This window comes from Elephantulus edwardii, unplaced genomic scaffold (genome assembly GCF_000299155.1).
Source record: "Elephantulus edwardii isolate Elephantulus edwardi_28Jun2011 unplaced genomic scaffold, EleEdw1.0 scaffold00025, whole genome shotgun sequence".
In the NCBI taxonomy this organism is placed as follows: domain Eukaryota; kingdom Metazoa; phylum Chordata; class Mammalia; order Macroscelidea; family Macroscelididae; genus Elephantulus; species Elephantulus edwardii.
In genome coordinates this window covers 24291349-24314683 of record NW_006399775.1, presented here as the reverse complement: position 1 = coordinate 24314683, position 23335 = coordinate 24291349, and the positions used below count along the sequence as shown (strand labels likewise).

At 39.6% G+C, this 23335-nt stretch overlaps 1 protein-coding gene across 1 annotated transcript in view; it reads left to right on the top strand.

The window, feature by feature from the left end:
* Positions 1 to 5166: 5166 nt before the first annotated feature.
* The window catches only part of PRCP (prolylcarboxypeptidase (angiotensinase C)), a 115795-nt gene continuing 97626 nt past the window's right edge, over positions 5167 to 23335 (top strand). Inside the window, exon 1 of the mRNA XM_006882933.1 lies at positions 5167 to 5238. The gene's annotated coding sequence lies outside the window, so the exon portion shown is untranslated. The remainder of the gene's footprint in view (positions 5239 to 23335) is intronic.

Genomic DNA, 23335 nt, shown 5'->3' with positions numbered 1-23335 from the left:
TGTTTGTTCAACTCCCAGTGGCTTCTAAGGTTCATGAAGACAGGGTCTTGGTCCATTTTGTGCTCCTCCACATGCTGAACTCACAGTAAATTCTCAATAAATATTCAGGGAATGAAAGAAAATCTCTACATAAGACTTGAAAATTTTAAGAAAAAAACTTCTGAGCAAGTATATGCCGTATGTTAGGATTTGCATATGAAGTCCCACTAAAAATACTTTCTATATTAACAAAAAAAAAAAGGTTTTTTTTTCCTGTCTTTAAATATCCTCTAATATCATAATTTATAGTCCTACTATTTCTTTCTACACTGTTCAGTTCTATTCACCAAAATGACTTTTTGCTTTTTCTTGCTCTTTAGGCTCTAGTAATTTGTTAAAGAAATTTATATGCCTTCTCTTCTTTCTTCTGGAACTTTTACCAAAACCAATCGTAATTCTCCTGAATAATATTTATTTCTAAACATTCTCCTCCACAAAGCTTTCTCAGGATGGTTTAAATGACCAAATTTTAAAATTCATCATTACATTATATTGTTTATTAACCTTTTTTCCAGAACCAGAGAACATCTCAGGAGGGTCATCTCTTTACAGTCCCATACCAAGTTCAATAACTGTTACTCTTAACTTTAGCTTTTAACTTTCTTCCTATTTTTAGCTTGAATCCTAAAAAGAACTGTTTATATATGCATTAGAATGGAGAGTATAAACATTATCTCAGAGATATTTCAAATTTGGTTTCCTACATCCAGAATAAAATGATTATCATAATAGAGTAAATCACGCAAGTATTTCGGTTCCTGATATAAAAGTTATGTTTCATGTGAAATTGATAAACTAAGCCAGTTGAACTGGGAAAACAAGGGAATGCTGTATGGTTTAAAATCAGGAAAAGTGCATATTAAGGTTGTATCCTTTCATACCGATCTAATCTATATGCTGAGCACCTAACAACAGCACACTGTAGTCTATTAAGTATGCAACAGCATATGAAAAACTTTAAGGTAGTGGATATCACTACAGTGTGAAACATACACAACATGAGTAAAAGCTTTATACAACTTTTATGAAATTCACACTTCAGTACATGAGTTTATAGTAGTATATGTGCTATGTTTAGGAGGCTGTGCTAGTGTAGTAGGAAAAAACATTAATATCAAAGGCATGTTCTAACTGGACAGTTCACCAATATGTGAAAAACGGAAAAATTTTTAATTAATTTCTAAATTAACTGTGCAGGTATTAATTGCTATAGTTCTAAAGGAAGATTTGTAAAGTTTTACGGTCCTCTAGTGGATCAAGTAAGCACGTCTGCAAAATTCACTAGATTCACTAACTCTGGGGGGCACAGTCCACAGAGAGTTGCATTGTTAACCCAAGGGCTTCCCTCTCTGGCGGTTTGGATCCACCAGTGGCTCTGTGGGAGAAAGGTGGGCAGTCTCCTCCCTTGTGATTTACAGCCTCGCAAACCCTATAGAGGGTCAGCTATGTGTGAGTTCAGCTATGTGTTGGTTCTGAGTGTAGGCCAATGAAAGGAGAACTGTGAATCATCTCTTGGAATTTCTTTCTTCTCAGTTTTATTAGGAAGGATGGTGATAGTAAGTTTCTTTCAGTTCCATAACAGTAACACTAGGTTCCAACACAGTAAACTCAGTGATTTATTTATTGTTGTTACTTACCTAGAGGTGCTAAAAGCCAGCTGTTGGCGAAATAAGGGATGGGCAATACGGACAAGGTTCCTATATAAGCCACTAGATTTATTTTTCTAAGACAGCTAACCACACAAAAAACCTGTAACTACAATTGGGGTAACTTCTCTAAAGGAAAGATAACATAATAGTGAGAGAAAATATAACAAAAAATGTGCTAGTCTTAGCCTAGGATGAGTTTGGGGAGGAAGGAATATTTTCATATTTTAGGTCTCAATTTAAATGCCAAGTCCTCAAAGAAGCCTTCCCACACCAGCCTAACTTAAGTAAGTTCCTCCAGTTCTGGTACATTTGAGAGACTCAAGAGAAACTCTACATGGCTGGAGATCAGTGCAAAACAAATACAACAAGGGCCTTGTTAAGGAGTTTTAACTTAAACCCGAGAGCAAACAAGACACAAATACCTTTTTTTTTTTTTAATCAAACAAGTTTTTTTTTTGTTTTTTTTTATGCGTGTACCGTCAAATTGGATCTGACCGGTACAGGAGGCGACTGTTCCTCCTTCTTCAGCAGAGCATCAGGTGGATTTGAACCGTGCACTTCTGGGATTGCAGTACAGTTTCCTGCCACTAGGCCACCAGAGCTCGCCTAATCAAACAAGTTTTAAGTGGGGAGTGTCCCGAGGGTTAGATCTCAGCTCTATCAGTCTAGTAATGTGAAGATTAGATTGGAAGACACAAGGCTGAAGAGAACCAGGTGGGAAGTAGTCCCAGCTGTGCTGCAGTCACCAAAGCAAAGACAGCCAACGCGGCAAGAAGGGCACAGAGCTGAGATAGTCAAGAGGCTGATCCGGTCGGCGAATGTGGTAGTGGAGGAAATCATCTCAAAAACGTCAAAATGTGTTGGGTTGACCACAACACACTGTACCATTTCCCCCTTCAGAGTCATCAAAGCAGTTCAGAAAAGGTCTCTTTTCAGCTGCTAGTACCCCGCACCAGGATTTTTGGCCTAGTGCTAAGAAGCTGCGCTGCCAATCTAAAGGCGGGCAGTTCGAATCCGCCTGCTGCTTCGCGGGAGAAAGATGGGCCATCTCCTCCGTGCGATTTGAATCCTCTGAAACCCCGCTGGACGATCAGGTCTGAGTTGCTGCAATAACAACAGTCCTCGACACAGTAGCCAGCTTTGTAGCCTCTGAACTGGGGGGCTAAAAAGCTTTTTCCTCTCCATATTTGCCGTTTTAGACTCTCATCCCTTGCTTACTGTGAAGACAAGTAATTCAGCACGTTTGGCTCAACAGTGTTTAAATTTTTTATATTTTTCTACACTCACGGTTTAAGAGGAAACAGTCATGAAAATGTGACCAACATAAAGACAGGGTCTTTACTCTCATTACGCCCCCATTAAGGGCCTTATTAGGGGTTTCCAAACCTTGAGCTTCCCGAAAAATCCCCTTGTCCCAGCGTCTCACCTGGGGACCAAAGAAGCTGCCCAGACACATCACAGCAGGAACTGGACGCTCGCAGACAGTCTTCAATTGAATCTCCCGCCTCCTTCCGCCGGAAGTGACGCTTAGCTGGGTGCTTCAGAACCAATCAGAAGAAGTCGTCGCCCTAGGTTGGGGTTTAGCAACGGAATTCCGCGAGCTCTAGGGAGAGACCATGTTTGTTAAATTAGGGGTAGGGCCAGGGGAGTGTTTTTCCCTGATGGGTGGTGCAGTCTGTACAAGGGGTGGGAGGATGGTTGAAAGCGGAGTGGAAGCCGGGGGAAGCAAATTGACGGAACCATGAAAACGGAAGGGGGCGCTGCCTGAAAGGAATAGGCTCCGGGGAAGGAAGAGCTGGAAGAGGTGGCTGGAGCCTGATACTCAAAAGTTTAGGGAAGGTCCTTAACCTGAATGAAGGAATCCCGTGGGACTCTTGGGCGATGTGGGCTGGATAGCAGCCTTTCGAAGAGATGGGTTAGGCGACCGATCCAGTGGTATGGGGTGCCATAGAGACAAGGTGCCACGATGGTGGTAAGGATAGTTAGGAGGTTTGGTGGAAGGAGTTCTGTCCTAAGATACAAAACGGGCAGCCTGCGAAGCCAGACTTTACTTCTTGTTACACAGTGACCCAATGCAAATCACTGGACTTCTCTGAGCCTCAATTTCTTCATCTATAAAGTGAATAACAATCGTACATGATGCATTAGATTAATGACCTAGGTATGTGTGCCATATCTTAGTGAAACATATGAAGTGAATGATCAATGATCATAGTAGCTATTGTTCTTAAGTAACATTTGCGACGGGCTGTGCATCTGGCAGTAGAATTAAGGCAGGTTAGGGCTGAATCTGACAGGGCAATGTGAGATTATCAGGCTGAAAGGTGAGTTTAGTGGAAGATTTAGGTAAGAATAGGATGTAGATCTATATAGGTAAGATAAATCAAACACGTCAGCCTTCGATATGGATTGCATCTGAACGTCAAGAAAACATTCTCACCATTGGGCATATAAGCAACATCATGATAGATGGAGAAAAGATTGAAACTGTCAACAACTTCACCTTACTTGGATCCACAATCAATACACTTGGTACTAGGAGATCAGGAGATGTATTGTTCTGGGAAAGTCTGCTGTCAAAGACTTCCCCAAATTAATGAGGAGCAATGATGTTAGTTTGAGGACTAAGATGCGCCCGATTCAGGCTACAGTCTTTTCAATCACTTACTATGCATTTGAGAGCTGGACAATGACTAAGGATGACAGAAAAATTGATGCCTTTGAGCTATGGTGAACAAATATATGCCAAAAGAACAAACAGTTATACCTCAGAGGAGGTGCAGCAAGAGTACTCCTTCAAAGGAGACAAAGATGAGGAAAAAAGTCTCACATACTTGGGGCAAGAGGGACATCATGCTTGGGAATGTGGAAGGATAAGGAAAGGAAGACCCTCAACCAGATGAATGGACGCAGTGACTGTGGCAATGAGTTCCAGTGTGTCAGAGATGGTAAGAATGGCATAGGATAAGACAGGGTTCAGATTTTTATTCATAGAGTCTCCAATAGCCCCACTCCACTGTTGGCCCCTAACAACAGCAACAGCAGCAGCAACAACAGGGAGTAGATCTAGGTGAGGTAGGAGGTGCCTCTAGGGTGATAGAAGCAGCAGATCTGCTAGTGGTCGAAATGAATTTGAGTTCTGAGGAAGTGTAGAGTGGAGGCGGCACTTTCAGGGTCTAGGGCTGAATGGGGGTGAGGGTAAGGGGAGAGGCTGACCTGGATTAAGTTGGCGGCACAGAGGGGCCTGGCGGTTTTGTGTTCCCCGGGGAGGAGCCGGTCCGTGGCGGGCGGAGCTTCGGGCAGGGCCAGGCTTGTGCTGCGCGAGTCTGCTCGTTGCTGTCCTCTTCCATCCGCACAGCCGCGGTCCTCCTGAGCCATGGGGCGCTTCCTCCTTCTGCTCCTGTACCTGTTCTTGCCGCTCTTGGCGTCCGGGGCCACCATTCCTCGATTGCTGTCTCCAAGGTCTTTTAGCAGCCTGCACTTGCCAACCAGACCCACCTCCAGTCCAACTTTAGACAGGAATTACTCGATTCTCTACTTCAAACAGAAGGTAAGCTAGGCAGGGAGGGGTTAGAGTGGGGGACCAGTAGCTGATGCTGCCCTGGGCCCAACAGCCTGCACCTCAGCCTCACAGAGCCTGGGCACCAGCCCCCTACCCCGTGCCGCCTGGCAACGGAGCCTGGCCCTGGAACCTCCTAACTCCCGCCCTAGCCTGTACTCTAAAATTCAGACCCCTCCAATGCCAAGGACATTGAGCCTTTGGCACACACTGTCCAGAGGATGGCCCTAAGACCCAGATATTCTTCCCTTACCGATACTTTATTATCAGTCACTGGCTCCACAGGAGCATCTGTAATTGATCACAACAGTTTCTCCTCTTTGCCTTCCCGCAGACACAACAATCCAAACTCCTTTGACTCTCCCCATCCACGGAAAATGTTTAATGCTGACAATTGCTTCTACACCAAGGTGATAATAATCTTTTACACCAGGGAAGCCCTTAAGTACAAACTTTGTTGTTGTTGTGTACTGTCAGGTCAGAATCAACACATAGCTGACCCTTTGCCAAGTTTTCAGAGGCAGTAACGTTTAGATAATAGCTAACATTTACCCAACCTAAAATACTAGTCAGCATCTGATGCACACTTCAAAGATGATTTTGCAACCCTTTTGTTAAGAGCATTTGAGTTTCTCTATTCTCTGAACGACTGAAAATATGAAATCCATGCTTCTAAAGGACATTGTGATGATGTTATATTGTTGGGTGCGATGGAGTCGAGTATAGCTCAAAGCAACTCCATATCAACAACAGACCTGAACTCTTGTCCTATCTGGTACCATCCTCACAGTCTCAGACAGAGTTCTGCAATTGTTATGTACGAAAAAGACATTATAGAGTTAGAAAGAATGAGTCTGAAGTTTGTATTTAGGAGTCAGACCAGACCTACACTGCTATCTTTTGAGAAAGGAGCCCTGATGGTGCTGTGGTTAAATGCTTTGCTCCTAACAGAGGTTCAGACCCTCCAGCAGCTTAGCTGGCAGTCTGCTTTCAGAAGATTACAGTTTTGGAACCTCTATAGCCTGTTCTGCCATCTCCTGCAGCATCATTATAGGTGGGAATTGACTCCAGGAGAGTAGGTAGAGCTTTGTTACCTTAGGTAGGTTATAATTCTTGATCTGAACTGTGCAAATAGCATGTACCTAGAGCTCTGGTAGCTTAGTGGACAGGGAACCATGCTGCCAAGCCAAAAGCAAACAATTCCAGTCTGCCAGCTGCTTTGTGAGAGAAAGATGGGCAGTCTCCTTTCAAGTGTTTTGACTGTGTGGATCATAACAAACTGTGGCTGACTCTGAGAAGAATGGGAATCCCAGAACATTTAATTGTGCTAATGTGAAACCTATACTTGGACCAAGAGGCAGTAGTCAGAACAGAGCAGGGTAACACTGCATGGTTCAAAATTGGGAAGGGTGTATGCCAGGGATGCATCCTGTCTCCATACCTTTTCAACATGTATGCAGAGCAGATTATCCGAGAGGCTGGGCTCTATGAGGAGATTGGTGGCATCAGGATTGGTGGAAGATCTATTAACAATCTGCGTTATGCAGATGACACAACCCTGCTTGCTGAAACTGAGGAGGACCTCATGCACTTGCTGCGAAGGGTCAAGGACTGCAGCCTTCAGTATGGACTGAGGCTCAATGTCAAGAAGACAAAGATTCTCACCACTGGACCAACCGGCAGCATCAGGATGGATGACGAAGAGATTGAGAGTGTTCACATCTTCACTTTGCTCGGCTCCACAGTCAACACTCTTGGCACCAGCAGTCAGGAAATCAAAAAGCGTATCGTGATGGGAAAGTCTGCTGTTAGGGACCTCTCTAAAGTACTCAAGAGCAACAGTGTCTCTCTGGAGGCTAAGGTGCGCCTGATACAGGCCATGGTATTTGCAATCGCTTGTTATGCATCAGAGAGTTGGACAATGACTAGGGAGGACAGAAGGAGAGTGGATGCTTTTGAGCTGTGGTGCTGGAGAAGGGTACTGAATGTACCATGGACTGCCAGGAAAACAAACAGATTCATCTTGGAGAGGATTAAACCAAGCTACTCCTTGGAGGCAAGGATTCTGGGGCTTCGTCTGACATACTTTGGACACGTTGCAAGGAGGGACGGGTCCTTGGAGAGGGACATCATGCTTGGGAGGGTGGAGGGACAGCTCAGGAGGGGAAGACCCTCTATGAGATGGATTGATTCGGTGACTGGGGTAATGGGGATGGGTGTGTCAGAGGCGGTGCGGTTGGCGCAGGATAGAGCAGGGTTTAGGGCTGTTGTGCATAGGGTCGCTCTGAGTCGAAAATGACTCAATGGCACATAACAACAACAACAACCTCGCAAGTGAATGACGGCCTCTGAAAACTGGCTGGAGGGTCAACTATGAGTCAGTGCTGACTGGAAAACACTTAACAGTAGCATAGCTCTGACGGCTTATTGGTATACATTAGGCTACTAACCAAAAGGTTTGTAGTTCAAATCTAACATCTAGTCCATATGAGTAAGAATCAGGTCAAAGGAAATGAGTTTTTAGGTTGACAGCTCTGGCAGCATAGTGAATAGTTTGAGTCCACGAGTCCTGGAAAATAATGGAAAGTCTCCTCCCATAAAGATTTGCAGCCTCAGAAACTGGATGGAAGTTTGCCATGAGTAGAATCAACCTGATAGTAGGGGGTTTTGGGGCTTTATGGTTTTAGAGGAATATCTGACCATGAGTAGACACTTAGGAAAGGCATAGTTTACTGCCCTGTGAGGAACAGGATGGCATGAACTTACTTAGTAAGAAGCCTTTTCGGTTTCCTCTATATTTTATTATTTTGTTGTTGTTATTGTTGACAATATATATAGCAAAATATATCCTAATTTGGCAGTTTCTATGTGTACAATTTGGCTTGGTGGTAAAGAGTTATACTGCTGACACAGGTGTGCGATTTGAATCTACTAGCTGCACAGAATGATGATCAACCTCCTCCTCTGTGATTTATGGCCTCCAAGAACCTGCTGGAGGGACAGCTATTGCTCCCTTCCAACTCGATGGTACTGAAGAACAATGACATATGTACAATTGACAGTGATGATTTTTTAAAATTGTGCAGCCATTCTCATTCTGCTTTTCTGAGTTGCTTCTCTGTCATTAACATAAATTCTTTTCCCTTGATGGTTTAAAGAACCGGTTTTCAATTTTATTTTATTTTGTCTTTTTTGTCATTTGGATGAGAGTTTACAGAGTAAGTTTGATTTTCATCTAACAGTTTATATACATTTTGGTTTATGTTTTGTTTGCAGTCCCCTCACTCTTCTCATTTTCTACTTTTTGGGTTTCCTGTTCCTGTTGGTTTGTCTTTTCTGCCCTCTCCAGCTTGATTAGCTTTGTCTTGTGACAAAACTACCCTTGGGACTCATGATTGATTGTACTGAGAAGTACATTTCTCCAGTGCACTATTATTCTCTTTATAAGCCTGTTTATTGTTTGACTGAAAGATGCTCTGTCAGAAGGGAGTTCAGTGTCAAGCTTTTAGTGTTCTAAAGTCCACAGTCTTATATTCTACTAGTCTCTATCAGACCACTAAGTCTGATCCTTTTTATGGTTTCTAATTTTATTCAACATTTTTTCCCTTCGTCTCTATTCAGAACTTTCTACTGTGATCCCTGTGAGAACAGTAGTAGTGGTAGCCAGGTATTATCCAATTGTTCTAGTCACAGAGTAGTAAAGCCTGTGGTTAGTCCTTTAAGGAATTTCTTTCTTTATTTTTTCACACAGAAGTTTAGAGTTTATGAGAAAGATAAAGTGCTTTCATTTTAGCAGTGGCACCAAAAAAAAAAAAAAAAAAAACCAGGAGTCTTCTCTTCAGGTAACACTCCTAACTCTCTTGGCTACAATTTGAGTTTTTAAAAATGGAAATATTTGAACTAAGACCCTTGTGTTTTAGAAAATAAAAGGCTCTTTGAGAGCTGCTGTGGAGGGACAATAGGTGAAGGCCAAAGTGCAGGCCTAGTTAGAGTGCTTCAGTCCCTCTCCCAGCCCCCTGGATTATTTTCAACTGAACTGTTTTCATCTGTAATACACATGCATATATAGAGCTATGTTCAGGATTTCATTGTTAAAGCAAAATTGGAGAATTATTTGACTAAAGAATGTTTAAAATCTCTTTGAGAATGAAAAGGAGAAATGAGTAGAATGGTGGCAGGGAGTGAATAATTTGTTCCTAATTTAAATTCCTTTATTGTGGTTATTTTCTTACCTATGGCCCTCTCCAGAAATACAGCTTAAGGGTAACTCTTAATTTTTTGGTGATTTTAAAAGTCTAGTTACCTATATTCAGCCATGTTTTGCCCTATAGTTTATGTTTAGGACAAAAATATTTATATTGTATTTTAGGGCACCAATGTATAGATTCCACTATGTATTTATTACTATGCTACTACTACTACTACTACTAATTTTCTTTGTATATTCAACAATAACATATTCCAATTGAGCATTATTTCATCTTATGAAAAAAAAATTCCACATATGTATTTACTGCCTTATAATAGCTATATTAATTACCATTTTCTAGACCATACATTTTTAATTAGAATTAACTGTATAAACATAACTAATTTATTTTTTTTATTTAGTGTATATGAGTTTTAAAATAAGTTTGCTAAACTTTGTATTTGTCTGAAGGCTAATTTTTGTTAAGCTGTATAATGATCTTTTTGTTTTTAGAGTCAAGCTGTAATATTTTATTAATAATATCTATTTTGTCAGCAGAGTTACTCAATTTTCTAGTGTATCACATTCATTATATAAGGATCTTCCTTCTCTATCATTCGTCCAGCTGATTGAGCTAATTCTGGCTGTCCATATGTGCCTATGGGCTCACTGGTTAGTCTTGGTAAAAAGACTTGGTTTATGGTCCTTTCCTTCTCCTGCCCAGAAAGTCTTCATAACTGATTGCTTGTAGGATAAAGGCCAAACTCTTTGACATGGGATTAATTGTTCATCACCACATGACCCGAGATGGCCTTTCCAGCTGCATATCCTGCCACAAATCCCCCCTCTACCTCCATCCACATGCACTTTTAGCAACGTAGAGATCAAGTTAATTTTACTGTATCAGGAATTCTACATGAATGCATTTTTTATTCTCTACTCATTAAATTCATGCTTCTATCCCTAGCTTAAATGTCATTTCTTCTATGCGTCCTTCTTGACTTCCTTAGGACAGTTTAGTTGGCTTTAGAAATCTGCACCATTATTATTTTATTTGTGTCCTTTCAGCTAAACAACATTCTTAAATATCTATCAGAACATATAAAAATTGTAGTTTGTTAATAATGAATAACTAGAAACCTAAATAAAGTGAAGGCTGTTTTTGTTGTTAGAGGCTGTCAAGTTGGCTCCGACTTATAGCCACTCAATATTCTCATTTGACGGAATGACACTTTGCCCTGTCTTGTACCATCCTCATAATCTGCTGGGCTTGCAAGTTGTTGTAGTCACTGTGTCAGTCCAACTTATTGAGCATTTTTCTCTTTTTTACTGATAATTTTTCCAACCATGATGTCCTTCTCCAGTGACCCATCCCTCTTGAAAACATCTCCAAACTATGTGGCAACAGCTACAGTGATTTAATTGACACAGTAATTTTTTTGTTTCTTTTCCTTACCTTCTTTACACATTATTTTTCTTCCAACCCAAAGTCTTTCAATATTGATTTGGTAGGGATATTTTATTTCCTTTACCTGAAATAACTGAATTAGGAGACCAGAGTAAGGATAACATATCACCTGACCTCCTGAAGACAGTACAGATGTGATGCCAGTGTTGTAATGAGCTTTCTGCGATGCATGTTGTGGAGTTAGTGTTTCACACCATCCCGTTCCCCTCCTCCTTTCTCGCTCCACCTTTTCTAGTTTGAAAATAAGTCCAAAGGGTATTTTACTGTGAGATGTTGAACAGAAAACATAGATCCCTTCACAGTATTAATTTTCTTAATGATTAAAAAGGAAGCAGTAACTATTAAGGTGGTTGTGAAGGTTAACTCTGGTTGTTTTTTTGTTGCTGTGTACTATGGTGTGGGAAAGCCACTTGAGGTCACGTAAACCACTGGAGTTTAAGTGTGGTAACATGTGAAAACATATTTACTGTGCCTAGAACATGATAGGAACTTATGGAAATTAACTGAGTAAATGTTAGTTTCTTTTTTACTGTGCTTGCTGCGGTAGGGAGCTCTGGGGCTGTAGTGGTAAGAAGCTGCACTGCAGTTCACAATTCTAATCCACCACCTGCTCTGTGGGAGAAGGTTGGGCATTCTCCCCTCCAGCAATTCACTGCTTCTGAAAACCCCTTGGAGTGACAGCTATGAGTTGGTTCTGATTTGATAGCACACAACAACAACAGCAGTGCTCTGGTGACTTGTTATGTTGTTGTTAGGTGCTACTGAGTTGATTATGATTTACGGCAAGCCTGTTAACAACAAATTTGAATCCTGTTGTATCCTGTGCCATCTTCACATTCTCTGACACACACACATGAGTCCATTGCTGCCGTCACTGTGTCAGTCCACCTGATTGAGGGTCTTCCTGTCTTTTGCCACACCTCCACATTTCCAAGCATGATGTCCCTCTCCAAGAAACAGCCTCTCCTAGCAACATGCCCAAAGTGTGTGAGACAAAGTTTATTCATTTTTGCCTCCAAGGAACACTCTGGTTGTACTTTCTCCAAGACACATCTGTTTGTTCTTTTGGCAATCTATGGGGTACTCAGTACTCTTCTCTAGAACCACAGTTCAAAGACATCAATTCATCTTCTGTCATCCTTATTTATTGTCCAGCTCTCAGATGCATAGCAAGTGATTGAAAAGACTATGGCCTGAATCATATGGATCTTAGTCCTCGAACTAACATACTTGGTTCTCAATAATTTGGAGAAGTCCCTGCTACAGACTTTCCCAGAGCAATATGTCTCATCATTTCCTGACTGCTAGTAACAAGTGTCTTGATTGTGGATCCAGTTAAGATGAAGCCATTGGCAGTTTCAATCTTTTCTCCATCTATCCTCTAATTGCTTATAGGTCCAGGGTGAGAATTTTTGTTTTCTTGATGTTGATATGCAATCATATTGAAGGCTATAGTGTTTGATCTTTTGTAGCAAGCGCTTCAAGTCTGGTGGCTTAGTGGTGACATATTGTTCAAATCCACCAGCTGCTCCACAGGAAAAAGATGAGCATACTCCTCTTGTGTGATTTACAGACTCTGAAAACTTGCTGGAGGGTTAAGTCTGACAGTACATAAAAACAACAACAGTAGTTGTATATTTCAGGTTAATCCAGACACACAATGTTTATGGGAACGCCTTTTCAGAAACTAGTAGTTGGTAATCTGTACTCAACTATTTCTATTGATTATTGACTAATGCTTTTGTTCAAACTCTTCATCTTGGTCCAGTATTGACAATCCAGCTTATGACCACTGTCAGTTACCAGAGCCTTCCTATAGATACTTCTTTTTCTGTGGTGAGACCATGACACAAGTGGGGTAAGTATGCTTTTGCTGGTTTCCTTACAGTTCTTCTTTCACTTCCTATTCTGGTTTCCCCCTTCCTTCTTTTGTCACAGTGACTCCAATGCTTGATAAAGTGTGTTTGGGCTCCTTGGAAATGCCCGTGACTGTTCTTCCTCCTCTTCTTTCCATCCTCCTCCTCCTCCTTTTTTGAATAGCTCATTTGTTTATGACTTTCATTTTAGGCTTAGGATATGGTCTTTATATGAATTGTGAACTGAGTTCTAATTCTGGCAATATAGAATCATTGTTTGAAGAGGTCTTAGAGGACATGTCATTCAGACCTTGTTGTTAGGTGCTGTCAAATAGGTTTCATAATGATCCTATGAACAACAGATCTGAACTCTGTCCTATCCTGTGCCTTCCTCACAAGCTCTGACACACTTGAGCGCATGGCTGCAGACTCTGTGTCAATCCATCCGGTTAAAAATCTTCCTTTCTTTTGCTGACCCTCCACCTTTCCAAGCATGATGTCCCTTTCCAAGGAATAGCTTCTCCTAGCAACATGCCCAAAGTATGGGAGGTAAATCTACTTGTCACTATTATTGGCTCCAAGAAGCATTCTGGCTGCACTTTCTGGCATAACTGTTTGTTCTTTTGGCAGTCTATGGGATATTCAGTATTCTTCTCCACCACCACAACTGTCATCTTCATTCATTATCCAGCTCTCAGATGCATAGTAACTGACTAAAAAGACTATTACCTGAATCAGGTGCACTTTAGTCTTCAAACTGATATCATTGCTCCTCAGCACTTGGGAGAAGTCTCTGACAGTGAACTTCCCCATTGCAATATGTCTCCTAATCTCCTGACTGCTGGTATCAAGGGTGTTGATTGTGAATCCAAGTAAGACTAAATTATTGACAATTTCAATCTATTTTCCTTTTATCACTTATCGGTCCACTGATGAGCATTTTTGTCTTCTTGATATTGAGATGTGATCCATATTGAAGGCTATAGTCTTTGTTCTTCTGCAGCTAGCATTTCAAGTCCTCCTCACTTTGAGCAAGCAAGGTTGTGTTTGTCATCTGCATAGTTTAGGTTTTGAAAAGTCTTCTTCAAATCTTGATTCACATTCTTTCTCATAGAGTCCAGCTTCATGAATGATTTTCTCAGTATACAAATTAAATAGATAATGGAGAAAAGATATAACCAAGACATACACTTTTCCTGATTTTAAACCTTGAAGCATTCCCTTGCTCTGTTCAGATAACAGCTTCTTGATCTAGGTATAGGTTTTGTATGAGCACAATTAAGTCTTCTGGAACTCCTGTTTTTCTTAATGTTAGCTGTGATCCATACAGTCAAATGCCTTTATGTAGTCAATAAAGCACAAATATACATTGTTCTAACATTCTCTACCTTCAGCCTGGGTCCATCTCACATCAGCAATTATATCTTTAGTGCAATGACCTCTTCTAAATTCAACTTGAACTTTTGGCATTTCTCTTTCAATGTACTGTTCTAGCCATTTGTGGATGGTCCTCAGCAATATTTTGTTTGCATGTGATGTTAATGATACTGCTTGATAATTTCCACATTCTATTGGATCATCATTCTTGGGAACAGAAATAAAGATGGATCTCTTTCAGTCAGTTGGCCAGGCAGCTATCCTTCAAAGTTCCTGGGTATTGATTAGTGAGAGCATCCAGGGTTGCAACTGTTATTTGAAATATGTCAATTTGTATTTCATCAATACTTGGGACCTATTTTGTTTGCTATAGACTTCAGTGGATAAGGTCATTATGAAGATAGAAGAACAAAAGACCAAAATGGATATATCAGGAGAGTTTATGCCTAAGATAATAATAAATTGGCAGAGCTTTTAGAGACAATTGAGATAGAATCTTGTCTCTACCACTGAGTAACTTGAATGTAGTCACTTAACTTCTCCAAGTCTTTACTCTCTATCATCAGTCAGGTAAGAAAAATTCTACTAATTTATATATCCATATTTGTGCCTATCCCCCCCCCAAAAAGGTGATATATAACACTCATGTAAAATTGTATTGAATATTATTTAAAAAACAGCTGGAACACTGTATAAACAGGGAACTTCCAGAAATTCAAGCTGCATTCAAAAGAGGCTGTGGAAGAAGGAAAGCATTGCTGATGTCATATTTATTGTGACTGAAAGCATAGACTATCAGGAAGATAGTAACTTGTGTTTTATTGACTATGCAAAGATATTTGACTGTATTTTAATATAACTTTTCTTGCTGAAACTGAAGAGGACTTGACTCATTTACTGAAAAAGAATATAGACATCTTTTGGAATATACCTTTACATCAAGAAAAGAAAAACCTTCACCATTGACCAACAACATCATGATAGGTAGAGAAAAGATTGAAGTTGTCAAGAATTTCATTTTACTTTAATCCTAGAAGCAACAGCTAAGAAATCAAGGTGTCATATTGTGAAAATCTCTTATCAAGGACCTCATTAAAGTAATAAAGAGCAAGGATATAAATTTAAAGACTAAGGTGCACCTGCCTTAAGTCTTGGTATTTTCAACTGCTTCATATTTATGTGAAAAATGGGCAATGAATAAAGAAAACCAAAGAGGAAACACTTGAATATATATAGTCTGCCAAAAGACCAAACAAATCTGTTTTGAAAAAAAAAATGCAGCCTAAGTACCTTAAAAATGCAGCCATAGTTAAAAATGAGTACTCTGTAGAAACAGAATGTGACTCTTTGTCTGACTGCTTTGTACATATCAGGAAAACATCATATTTTGAAAGATATTGAGTCTGCGAACCCTCAACATGGTGAATTGGCACAGTGACTGCAGCAATGGTCTTAAGCACATCAGAGAACGGGAGTTTGGCATAGGGATAGGACAAGGCTTTGTACAAGGATGACAGAAGAAGAATCAATTCTTTTGAGTTGTGGTGTTAGAGAAGAGTATGTAATATCCCATGCAATGCCAAGAGAACAAACAAGTCTATCTGGGAGAAAGTGCAGCCAGGGTGCTACTTTGAGACTAGAATGGTGAAACATGCTTAATTTCTTTTACTTTGGGTATGCTCTCAGGCAGGACCAGTCCTTGGAAAAAGATATCATGTTGGGAAAGTTGGAGGGTTAGAGAGAGAGAAGACCCCAGCAAGATGGATTGATATAAAGACAGTCACAATGGACTCAAGAATATCAGAGATTGGGAGGGTGGCTCAGGATAGGACAAGGTTCAAGTCTATTATTCATAGGGTTACTATGAGTTATAATTGACTTGAAGGCACCTAACAACATTGACAGAATATGTATAGGAATATTGTGTTGATATTTGTTGTGATTTTAACATTTACTTTGTTAACAATGGATTGAAGCAGGAAGAATCATAGGTAAAAAATAGCCCTTGAAGATAGATTTTTATAAAATTTTTGTAAAAAAAAATCTTTATTGTAATTCCTTGTATGGTAGTTCCTATATGGTGGTTCTCAATAGATTGTTTGAATTGAACAAATTGACAATAAATTAAAATGGATAGGGAGTAAGAGGTGGAAGAGGAAAATGAAATATGGTTATTGTTGTTATTCTGTGATGTTGAGTCACCTATGACTCATAGTGACCCTCTGTAAAACAGCTCTGAACCCTGCCCTGCCCTGAGCCAGTGTCACTGACTCCAACACACCAACCCCCTTGCTCCAGTTTTTATATCAATCCATCTCATCCAGGGTCTTCCTCCTTTGCGCTGTCACTCCACCCTTCCAAGCATGATGTCTTTCTCCAGGGACAATAATAATAATAATAATAATAATAAATAGATACTAGTAATTAAATATTTTATTTACGCTAGGTACTGTGCTAAGGCCTTAATAGACATTCCTTTATTTAATCTGTAACTGCCCTATGAGGAAGATATTATTTTACCCTATTTCATATGCTATTGTTGCTGTGTGCCATCAAGATGGAACCAACTCACAGCTGACCTTCCAGTTAGTTTTCATGAGTAAATTGCAAAAAAGATTGCCCATTCCTCTCCAGCGGAGTGGATTTAAATGTTATGTTTTTGGGATTGCAACTCAAGTTCTTACCACTAGCCCACCAGAATTCATTACTTACTACTTTTATTCTATTAAAACTAAACTGATGAATTTCTAGTTAAATAATGAATGTCATATTGTTTGGATCTACTAGTTAGGATAAGTTGAGTCATGTGGCTGTAGCAAAACTCCAAAGTGTTAGTGAATAAACCAAATAAAAAATTTGATTCATACTTGTTATGCATGAGAGAGCTAGACAATGACCAGGGAGGATAGAAGGAGAATTGGTGCTTTTGAGCTTTGGTGTTGGAGAAGAGTGCTGAGGGTACCATGGACTGCTAAGAAAACAAACAGATTCATCCTTGAGAGGGTTAAACTGGGCTGCTCCTTGGAGGCAAGGATTCTGAAACTTTGTCTGACATACTTTGGGCATGTTGTAAGGAGGGACCGGTTCTTGGAGAAGCACATCATGCTTCGGAGGGTGGAAGGCAGGCGCAGGAGGGGAAGGCCCTCCGGGAGATGGATTGATTCGGTGACTGGGGCAATCGGGATGGGTGTGTCGGAGACAATGAGATTGGCACAGGACAGAGCAGAGTTTAGAGCTGTTGTACATAGGGTCGCTATGAGTCTCAAGCGACTCAATGGCACATAACAACAACAACAACCACCACCACCAATAACACTGTAATCTCAATGACAAAAGCAGAGAACTCTGCTCGTCACATTTTTTCAGCGATGGAAGGACTGATAAAGTCTTCCTCTCAACATAAGCTTTCATAATCAGTGCAGTGGGGGGAAAAGGACATGAAATGTTTTTGCACTAGCATTTAAATGCTCTAGCTTGGAAATGGTCCATGTTACTTCCTCTCATTTTTCATTGTTAATGTCTATACCATATAATTGGTAGGTTACTATGGAATACCTAGAAAAAGAAATAGAACTAATAATTACCATATTTACCAAGTAGCTTACCTGCCACCTACCTATGTACTTTGTTAATCCAATAACTTTTATGTGTCATGCACTGGGTGAGGTCCTTGGAAGTGAGAGATTTTATCTCTGAGGACTTTACATTATATTTGTTGAGACTCCAATTACATAAATTAAAATTTCTATCTGAGCAACATGGAAAAACACTGAAGAAACATTTGGCATTTACATGGCTGTAACTCAAGTAGCTTGCATCAAAACATTCTTAAAATGAAGCTGGCCTATTTAATAATCCCTTTCTCTAATAAATAATCAATAGTTTACTGACTTGATAACTATAGATAATATTTATTCATACTATCATTTAAAGGAGTATGCGTGATAAAAAGAATTGTTTTGCCTGTCTTTTTTCAAGAAATAAAATTGATACAAAGATGTGGGGGGCAAAAACCCATTCAAAGGCTAGCTTGGTAAATGTTTATCAAAAGGAGAATTCTGTATAGATACTTTTTATTGCATATTCTTTTATTTAGACGCCATGTATGCAACAGCACCACAATCGAGTCAATTCTTTCTGACTCAAGAACAGAGTAGAACTGCCCACAGTATTTAAGGTAGTGATCTTGAAGGAAGTAGCCCACTATATGTTTCTTTCTCAGAGCATCTGGTGGGCTCAAACCATTTTTTTTTCTTTCGGGTTTGCAGTTGAGTGTTCAACCATTGCGCTTCCACAATTTATTTTTACCCCTCCCCAACTCCACAACTTTCCCTTCTTTTTCGCTCTTAGGAACAATCCATGAAGGATAGTGTGAAACACAATGTATGCAAACTTTGTATGCAAACCAATGTAAAATTTTTAAAAAAGTTAATAGGGGGAAAAAAGAACAATCTCAATTATTGTTTATGAACAGCAAACAAATGAACATTCATTGGTCCTATCCACTGGTTCAGGCTATCATTGTAATAGGCTCTTTTACATATCAAAACTGTTGCAATCAATAAAGAAGAATATTAAACATAAAATTAGTCATTATAAGGTGAAAAATTCCATTTAATCCATTCACAATGTTGTGCAATTACTACTTATACATTGTTTCAAAACATTTTCTTACTTTCAAAATAAAACCATGCACCCACTAAACATTTTCTCTCCACTCTTCCTTCCCTCAGCCCCTGATAATTACTGATCTGCATAGGTTTACTTCTTTTGGATATTTTATATAAGCAAAAATATATGTATATAATTTTGTGTCTCATTTATTTTACTTAGCATAATATATGTTTTTAAGATTCATTCACATTGTAGCATATGTAAATACTTCATTCATTTTTAGGACAGAATAATATTCCATCATGCCACAATTCGCATATCCACTGATGATGATAAATTTATGAAGGGTAGAGGTACAGCACAAGAGAGGAAGACTCTCAATGAGATGGATTGACTCAGTGTCTGGGATAATGGGGATAGGTGTGTCAGAGACAATAAGATTGGCTCAGGATAGAACAAGGTTTATAGAGCTGTTGTACATAGAGTTGCAGTGAGTTGCAATCGACTGTATATAACAACAATAAAAACAATACAGAATCTGTTTTCAGTCCTTTAGAGTATATACCTAAGAGTGCAATTTCCCAGTTAGATGGCAGTTCTAGAGAGCTTTGGGGGCTGAGTGGGTAAGGAGTTGTGCCCCAAAACCAAAGGCAAGTGGTTCAAATCCGTGAGCTGCTCTGTGGGAAAAGAATGGGCAGTCCTAGTGATTTATATCCCCTGAAAACTGGGTGGAGAGTCAGCAATGTATCATTCTGACTTGATGATACATTACAAGAACATAGTAGTTCTATGCTTAACTTTTTTTGTGGAACCATGAAATTGTTTTCCACAATGCCTAAGTAATTTTACTTCTTACTGAGTGAAGTTTCCATTTTTTCCACATCTTTATCAGTACTTGTTATTTTCCATTTTTTTGAAATAACAGCCCTCATAGTAGCTGTGATACATTCATTGTATATTCTATTTTGAATTTCTTTAACCTTGCTTGCTGAAAGCAGAGAGACCTGAGGAACTTGTAGAAGATCAAAGACTTCAATGATTGCATCTTAACATCAAGAAAACAAAAGTCCTTATCAGTAGGCCAGTGGGCAACATGATAAATGGAGAAAGTATTGAAATGGTCAATTATTTTATCTTGTTTGGGTCCACAATTGACACCTTTGATACCTACAGTCTGGAGGTAAGGAGACATATTGACCCTCCACCTTTCTAAGCATGATGTTTCTTTCTAGGGAGTGGCCTCTCCTAGAAACATGGTCAAAGTATGTGAAATGAAGTTTTAACATCTTTGCCTCCAAGGAGCACTCTGGTTGCACCTTCTCCAAGACATATTTGTTTGTTCTTTTGGCTGTCCGTGGGATATTCAGTGCTCTTCTCCAACACCACAGTTCAAAGACATCAGTTCTTCTGTCATCCTTATTCACTGTCCAGCTCTCAGATGCATACCAAGTGATTGAAAAGAACATGGCTAGAATTATGCACAACTTTGTTTTCAGACTGACATCATTGCTCCTCACTACTTTGGAGAGGTCCCTGACAGTAGACATGCCCAACACAATATGTTTCCTGATCTCCTGACTGCTGGTACCAAGGGTGTTGATTGTGGATCCTAGTAAGGTGACATCAGTGACAATTTCAGTCATTTCTTTGTTCATCATGATGTTGCTTATCGGTCCAGTGGTGAGGATTTTCATCTCCTTGATGTTCAGATGCAATCCATATTCAAGTCTCAAAAGCTTGAAATGTCACAATTACTCTCAATGATTCTCCTCTACTTCTTTTAATTACCCTATTTAGTGAATTCCATCTATTATTTTCATTTGTATGTTCTTCGCCCATTTCGTGTTCCTAATTACAGCCTACCAGGATTACTAAAAGAGTCTCTTGACCAGTTCTCATTATTTCTCACTGTATTCCCTCTTCGGCAGCCCCTTGGGTTCTAACACAAATCACCCTCTTATCTAGTTTTATCACTCTTCTACCTGAATCCTGTGTTAATTCCTTTTGTTTGTTTTATTAAGATCAAAGTCCTGGAGTATTCGAAGTTTTGCATATATGGCCTCAACTCACCTTTCCAGTTTGTTAATCTGTTCCTAACACACATCCACTCTTTTCCTGTCCCTGTACCTTAGCCTCCATTGTTTCCTTTGCCTGGACAGTGTTTCCCTCCTAAGGCCCTTCCTCTCTTTATCAATCTGATCCATCTTAAGGACTCATCTCAAGTAGTAAAAAAATCCTCAAAGAGTAAAACCATACTTGAATCTTCTAGAAAGTATGCAGTATGGCAGAGCTTTCTTAGTACTATTCTCATGACATGTGTCTTAAGTTACTCTGTATTATAATTTATTGTACCTTTAAAAAATAATGTTTTTAAAAAACAGGAACCCTAAGCAGTCATAATTCTGCTCAGCACATGCACATTGTTAAATGCATTGTCTTAATGTCTGTTGAATTATAATCTATATTTTTCTCCTCACCCTTTTCCTACCTCCTTACACATTGAGGTAAGGAAGTCAGCATTTCTGGAATATACACATATATGTGGGAGTGAGGAATATGGACACTTGCATCCTGTCACATACCCTTTTGGGGATCAAGGTGAGATGTCAGACAAATTTTAAAAAGGCCTACTTGTTTTTGTCCTTTTATTTTTATTATTTGGAAGCTGCAGCTAGTTGTCTATGTTGGCAAATATACATCTTTATACCAACACATCTACAGAAAAAGATCATGAGAGAGAAGGAAATAATTGTTTTGTATCTGGATGTGTAAAAATGAAAGCACTGCAAGTAATGTTTCTATTATGGTGCTTCTGTGGTAATTGGGTGCCCTGCATATTTAGGAAAGAGGTAAAAATGCAGGCAATAACACTTTTATTATTTTTATTTACAAACATAAACCCGCATTTTCTTACTTTTTAAATGTAAATTCTTACTTTTAATTATGTACCTGCAGTTCCAAGCTGTCCTGTGGTGTAGCAGGGGAAGGGAAAAAGCAGCTGTGCCTATGCTAAGCCCATCATGTGCCAAACCTAGGACCTATCTTTCTTGGTGTTCATGTTGTGAAGACTGCCATATGGTTTGGAAGTGCTAGACTTATTAAAGGCAGATTTTCTTAGGCACTTTCTTTTAATAGTCCTGCAATATTATATAATGAACTAACGCTTATGACAGTGGATGTTGTCATGATCTCTAACATTTGCATATTAAAACTGGTTAGTAATATATTTATGCAACAAATACTTATTGAACTTGTCCTGTGTGCCATAAATGGTTTTTATTTTTAAAAATTATTTGAAAGGAGCTCTGGTGGCCTTGTGGCAAGAACCTTGCACTGCAATCCTAGAGGTTCACAGTCCGAATCTACCAGATGCTCTGCTGGAGAAGGAGGGACAATCTCCTCCTATACCAGTCAGATCTGATTTGACGGTACATGCACAAAAAATAATAAAAAGATTAAAAAAAGTATTGAGTGAAAGTTTAGAAATCATTGTTTATGAGATATTTTAAAGATAGGGATAATTTGTGGACAAGACAAACATTGTGACCCGTAGCTAGAGAGAAGATGTTGTTAGGTGCTGTCAAGTCAAGTACAACTCATCCTGACCTTATGAGCAATGGATCTGAACCCTGTTCTATTCTGTGTCATCCTCATGATCTCTAACGCACTCAACCCCATTGCTGCAGTCACTGTGTCAGTCCACCTGGTTAAAGGTCTTCCCCTCTTTTGCCATCCCTCCACCTTTGCAAGCATGCTGTCCCTCTCCAAGGGATAAACTCTTCTAGCAACATGCCCAAAGTGTGTGAAATCTTCATCTCATCTTTCATACCTCCAAGGAGCACTCTGGCTGTTTTTTCTCCAGGACTTATTTGTTTGTTCTTTTGGCAGTCCATGGGATATATACCACAATTCAAAGGCATCCATTATTCTGTTATCCTTATTCATTGTCGAGCTCTCAACAGCACAGTAAGTGACTGAAAAGATCATGAAAAGGCACACCTTAGTCCTCAAACTGACATCTCTGCTCCTTAATAATTTGGAGAGGTCCCTGACTACAGACTTTCCCAGTGCAATACTTCTCCTGATCACATGACTGCTGGTACTAAGCATATTGATTGTGGATACAAGTAAGATTGTCCGTTTCAATCTTTTATCTATCATGATGTTGCCTATTGATCCAGTGGCAAAGAGTTTTGTTTTCTGGACGTTGAGATGCAATCCATATTGAAGGCTGCATTATGTAAACATTCTGCAGCAAGTGTGTCAAGTCCTTTCACTTTCAGCAAGCAGAGTGGTTTCATCCTCATAATGAAGATAACCGGTGAGCCTTCCTCTACTCCTGATACCACATTCATCTTCATAGGGTCCAGCTTCTTGACTAATTTGCTCAGAATACATATTAAATGCACATGGAGAAAGGATACAATCCTGATGCACACCTTTCCTAATTTTAAACCATATAGTGTTCCCTTTTCCTGTTGCTGTCATTGGTTCTAAGGTGACAACAAAAGTTTTATTTTTTAACATTTTACTTGACAAGGTAATGGTTTTTAAAAAACCTCATAAGTTTTATGTCGTAATTTC